A 6,636-nucleotide genomic window follows, 5' to 3' on the forward strand; every position below is an offset into this window, starting at 1 on the left:
CGCCACATTTTATATCAATCTTGAAACAGGATATTGGTGACAGTAAATATAGTCTAATAATTGATGAATCGACGGACATAACTGTACACAAGTACCTAGGTATTGTTATAAGGTATTTCAGTTCTTCAATGAAGAAAATAACGTCTACGTTTTTAGCGTTGAGCCAATTAGAGACGTGCGATGCTAGCGGTATTGTAACTGCCATTATTAAAACAGTGCAGGATGAGATGGGCTTGAAGATTGAAAATTTAGTGGGACTGGGCACCGATAATGCCGGTGTTATGATCGGAATTAATAAAGGAGTTTATAAAATTTTAAAAGCATTGATGTCTTGTAACACGCCGAATGATTTTTTTTCATTTTATTTTACATTAGATCTAAAAAAGTAAATTGTAGAACAAAGTAACTTATACGCAGCCCAGAAACAAATCTCCAATCCTGAAATTATAAATGAAAATATCCTAAATAAATTTCTAGGCATTCTGATTTACACCTCAGTTATAAAATTTCCAAACACTAGGGCTTACTGGAGTGAAAAATTTGGTTATGATCACATAAAAAATACTAATACGAATGCAGTAACGCGGATTTATACCACAAACTAATGGCAGACTTTGAAATTGTTGGTGTTAGACGTTTTATGAAAAGAACTGGTGATGGTCTGGAACCCCTCACTACTATAAGCATTACCTTTGAAGGAACTGTTCTCCCTCGGTATGTTTATTTAGACAACTGGCATTATAGAGTTTTCACTTACAGTCCGCCTCTCATGCAATGTTTTAAATGCATGAGATTTAGTCACAGTGCCAAAGTATGTAGAAACGATCAGGTATGTTCAAAGTGTTCAGGTGGTCTTTATTAGAGGAAACTCTTTGGTAATTTGCATACATATTATATCGTCATAGTTCGTTATTTAAAGTTGGCGTTGCTATGGTCTTGTTATGTTTTTATATTGTCACTTATTAATAAACTGGACTGCTGCACGCGACTACCGCTGCACACTTATAACCCAACAAAGGTTATGGACCCAGTCATAGTCTAGTAAATTAATAAAAAAAAAGGGGGAACTAGAGTGCTTAACCTAGTAACGATGGCGAGTGTGCGGATAGAATTACTAAGCCGTGATAATTACGACTCATGGCGAATCCAGGCCCATGCTCTATTGATCAAGAGCGATGTGTGGGGCTATGTGGATGGTAGCATTAAGAAGCCAGCTGAGCCAGCAGAGGCGTTGCTTTGGGAAGCGGCGGATGCAAAGGCGAGAGCGGAGATTATTCTCTCAATTAGTCCAGGTGAGCTACGACACATTAAGGGGACGAGTACGTCGCGAGAATGTTGGTTCAAATTAGAAAGCATCTTCGCGTCTTCGGGTCCCGCTAAGAAAGCGACACTGTTAAAGCAGCTCATATTACACAAAATGTGTGAGGAGGACGACATGCGTGAATATCTGTTAAGCTTCTTTGAAGCCAAAGAAAAGTTACTAGACATGGACATAAATATAAATAATGATCTTGCATCTATTATTTTACTCTATAGTCTGCCCCCAAGTTATGAGAACTTTAGATGTGCGATGGAGACTAGAGATTCATTGCCAGACCCGAATTCTTTGAAAGTTAAAATTCTTGAAGAAGATGCCTCTAGGCGACAGCAAAGGAAGGACACAGAGAGGGGGTCGTCAGCAATGTTCGCTAGGAGAAAAACCACGAAGAGTTCTACATCTAAAAATCCGCAGAATTATAAACCGGATCAAGCGTTTAAATTTAAATGTTACAGATGTCATAAATTTGGGCATAAAGCTTCGGAATGCCCGTGTAAAGGAACAAGGCAGGACTCAAAATGTGTTAGTGAGTTAGGTGCTAGTGAGAATTTTAACTCATGTGTTCTATCTGTTTCAGAGTGTAACGGAGTGATTGGTTCGGGATGTGGAGGAAACTGGCTCATAGATAGTGGGTGTACATCGCACCTTTGTAGATCGAAAGGAAAATTTGACACCTTGACAAATTGCAGTAGTAAGTTAAGTTTGGCCACCAATGTGAGTACATTTGCAAAAGGTAAAGGAACTGTGAGTTTGAATGGGGAGGTTCCGATAAAACTATCAGACACTTTATATGTTCCCGATTTGCGATGCAACTTAATTTCCGTATCTAAAATTACAAGCAAAGGTTTTAATGTAACTTTTAAGAAAGATTCAGCTTATGTAACCGATTCTGAAGGGAATATTAAGTTCATAGCAGATCGAAAAAACAACCTTTATTATATGCGGGAGGGCCATGCTTCTGTTTCTGCGATTTCCGAAACTAAGAACGATTTACTATCCTGGCACGAACGTTTAGGTCACTTAAATGTGAAGGATTTAATAAAAGTATTAGGTCATGTGGGCATTAAAGTTGATATGTCAAATATAAATATTTTATACGACTGTAAGTATTGTGTGCAGGGTAAGATGACTTCTTTCCCATTTTCCAAGTCGAGTGGACCATGTGACGAAAAACTGTCCATCATCCATTCCGATGTAGTTGGGCCAATTCGAAATGAAACTGTCGGTGGTGCAAAATATTTTGTCACGTTTATTGACGATTGTACTAGATGGTGCGAAGTTTACTTACTGAAGAGTAAGAGTGGTGTTCTGGAATGTTTCAAAGAATACAAGAGCTATGTTGAGAACCTTACCGCTAAGAGAATAAAGTATTTACAAACTGATAACGGTGGAGAATACTGTAATAATAAGTTTGATCAATTCCTGAAACAAGAGGGGATAATAAGAAGACTGACTGTACCTCAAACCCCACAGCAGAATGGCGTAGCAGAACGAATGAACAGGACATTAGTTGAAATGGCTAGGTGTATGTTACTTTCATCTAATCTCTCAGCAGGTTTTTGGGGAGATGCTGTATTGGTGGCATGTCATATTAGGAATCGTTGTCCCACGAGTAGTTTGGGTGGTACAATTCCGTACGAGAAGTGGTTTGGCTCTCCAGTGAAGATTGAGTATCTTCAGAAGTTTGGAGCTGAAGTTTATGTTCTAGACAAGAGTCCAACCAAGGACAAATTTGCTGCCAGAAGTGTCAATGGAATATTTATTGGATATCCAATGAACCAAAAGGGATATAAGGTATGGATACCAGTAGACCATAAAACCATTATAGCTAGGGATGTGAAATTCTGCAAGACGAGGCTCGATACTAATGATGACAGGAAATCGGCAATTACTCATGATCCTTTTCGGCTAGATCAATTTTCTGCTGATGTTGATACACCGAAGCCGAAATATGTAGAGGTGGACGTAATACCAAGTACATCTTATTCAGGAACTCGAGAAATGATCGTGGAGACGACTGATTCACCCCTTGGTTCACCTTCTCTATGTCATGAGGAAGATAGTGAAATAGCGCAAGCTGATACAGAGGTAACGTATAAGAGAGGTCCCGGAAGACCAAAACTTCAGAAAGGCCAAGTTGGCCGACCTAAGAAGGTCTATAAAATGATACCCAATGATAATAATGGCCGTGCAGAAGAAACTTTACCTGAGGATGTTGCGTTGACTGTGGAAACTTCCTTAGGGGATGCCCTAAGTAGCGCTGAACGTGCTCTATGGGAGGAAGCAATATTGTCTGAGGTCAAAAGTCTTGTAAAAAATGAAACATGGGAAATTGTTCAAAAGCCGAGAAATCGAAAAGCGGTAGGATGCCGATATGTATTGACAACGAAGCTTAACGTTGACAAAACCGAGAAGAAGAAAGCACGGTTGGTAGCCAAGGGCTACAGTCAACGATATGGCATCGATTACCGAAACACTTTTTCACCTGTCGTCCGACTAGACACGGTAAGACTGCTTACAGCGCTCGCGGTTGAATTAGACATGGAGATACACCAGTTGGATATCAATACTGCATATCTGAATGGATATCTTGACGAGGAAATTTATATGGAGGTTCCAGAATTGTTGACAGAGTGCTTAGGTAGAATTATTAAAGAAGAAAGAGACGAAAGCTTAAAAGAGCAGGCTCGTAAGATGTTAAATGATCTGAAGACAGGTGGAGATGTATGTCGATTGAAGAAATCACTGTATGGCTTGAAACAAGCTGGACGTCAATGGAACAAAAGACTTGACAATAAATTGAAGTCAATGCATTTTAAACAGTCTTTGAAGGAACCGTGTCTCTACTATTTGGACGGTAACTCCATTGATACGTCTATATACTTAGCGGTTTATGTTGATGATTTACTGATAGTTTCACGCAATAAAGGTCTCATACAATCTTTCAAAGATGAACTTTCCAAAGAGTTTGATTTAAAAGACTATGGACTGGCGAAATATATTTTAGGCATTGACATTGTCAAAAATGAGTATGCCACGAAACTGTCACAACAAAAATATATTAATGATTTGATGATAAAATTCGGCATGGAGAATTGTAAAGAAACAGTGACCACGCCGATGGAGGTGAATTTTAGACCCGATGGTTCACAAATTCCGCTGGAGAAGGAATGTCCATATAGAGAATTAATCGGAAGCTTGATTTATCTTTCAGCAGGAACTCGTCCGGATATCACACACGCCGTGACAAGATTAGCAGCGTTTTGTGATAATCCTGGACAGATACAGTGGAATGCGGTGAAAAGATTACTTCGTTATCTTAAGAGGACAGCCGATTATGGACTGATTTATCGAAAAACAGGTAAGAGCTTAATTGGTTATTCGGATGCTGACTGGGCAAATTGTCCTATAGATAGGAAGTCATACTCCGGGTATGCTTTTTTGTTAGGAGGGGCTGCGATTTCATGGAAATCCCAGAAACAGAAATGCGTAGCAACTTCAACGTGCGAAGCCGAATATATTAGTTTAAATTTGGCGATAAAAGAGGCAGTTTACCTGAATAGTCTTATGAAAGAGATAGGGTTGCGCGATTTCGGGAACATAGTGTTGTACTGCGATAATCAAGGTGCCTTATTTCTATCGGAGGATCCAGTCTTCCACGCCCGAACTAAACATTTCGATATTCAATATTATTTTATAAGAAGTGTTTTAAGGGAGAATACTGACATACAATTATCGTATGTGTCTACCGAGGAGATGGCGGCGGATGTGCTAACAAAAGCTTTACAAAGACAGAAACATTACCGCTGCATCTCAATGTTAGGTGTAGATTAAGATTGCATGTCTGTATATTTTTGTAATGACTATTTAGTACATATTTGTTGTTAAATGTGTATGCAAATCAAGGGGGTGTATTAGAGGAAACTCTTTGGTAATTTGCATACATATTATATCGTCATAGTTCGTTATTTAAAGTTGGCGTTGCTATGGTCTTGTTATGTTTTTAAATTGTCACTTATTAATAAACTGGACTGCTGCACGCGACTACCGCTGCACACTTATAACCCAACAGTCTTTCCTATAAGGAATGCTCAGCTGAATTTTTGAAGTGTGTAAACTGTGGACCACTTAGCAGTATCCAGGTTTTGTCCTCAAAAAGCAGCTCAGATTAAAAAACATGAGAATAATTATTATTCATCTAAAATGTATTCAACTGTATTATTGTCAAGTGATTTTTCTCCGTTACCTAATAATAAATCAGTTGTAAGTTAGCTCACAATAAATAAGCTCCATCTACTGTCCAACCTAAGAAACAAAAGTTATCAAAAAAATTCTTTATATAGTTCAACTCCAGTCCAGTCAGTTCCTTCTAATATTGGTTCTTATTATCCGCTCATTACAGATGATCAGTTCTTGAGTAAAATTATGAAAATTTTTGGTTATGTTAGGTAATTCTAATACAGCTCACATTAAGGATATCTTAATTCCATACTTAACAAAATAATGCATTATTTATGGTGCGTTCCACTAAGCGCTCACGACGATCAAAATGCTTCTTTAGCCATTCCACATACCGACCGCGGTCGTTGTGGTCACGGCGAAAACGTCACTCATGACTAATGCTCACGCAACGCTCACAACGACCCATCTAAAGTGGGTCGTTGTGAACGTTGAGAATAATTTGGCGCAATTTTTGAAATTGTTTTTGAAATATGATATTCAAAGTTTAAAGATGGCGACAAGAAAAATCACATTATATGATTCTGAAAGAGAAATTGTAGTAGAAGCTATCGTTTCTGAAGCTGAAGCTGCTCGTGCAGAAAGAGGTAAATATAATTATGCAATATAAGTTTAATACAATTGATTTTAGTTTATATTCAACAGCTATTTATACATTTTTCCTGAATAATGGATAGCATAACCTAACTCAATGTAAACGATATTTATTTTCATTAATAATATATATATATATTTGGTAAATTTATTTTATTTGTAGATGTATTTTTTGCAACTGAGCTGTTAAGAAAAGCTGAAGCTTCCGCATCTGTTCAAGTAGATCAAGAATTTATTTAAGAGACTTCAGAGAGTTTTATTGAAGAACGACTTGATAGTGATAATCTCAACTCTGAAACTCTAGAATTTGAAGGTTTAATGAACATCTGAAATTCTATTATCATTTTATTTCATATAATATATTTTGCGAGAATTTTAATTATATTTATTTTTTTTTGCACAGGAGAAACTTCAGCATACAGGTGGAACTCACCCTGCGTATTATTATTATTGGAATTATATAGGTCTATGGAAGGAACTCTGAA

General features: G+C 37.6%; 1 pseudogene; it reads left to right on the forward strand.

Annotated features, from left to right (window-relative positions):
• The first annotated feature begins 568 nt into the window (after positions 1-568).
• LOC125058884 lies at positions 569-5,929 on the forward strand (annotated as a pseudogene).
• Positions 5,930-6,636: the final 707 nt, after the last annotated feature.

The sequence above is a fragment of the Pieris napi genome, chromosome 18 (assembly GCF_905475465.1).
Source record: "Pieris napi chromosome 18, ilPieNapi1.2, whole genome shotgun sequence".
In the NCBI taxonomy this organism is placed as follows: Eukaryota; Metazoa; Arthropoda; class Insecta; order Lepidoptera; family Pieridae; genus Pieris; species Pieris napi.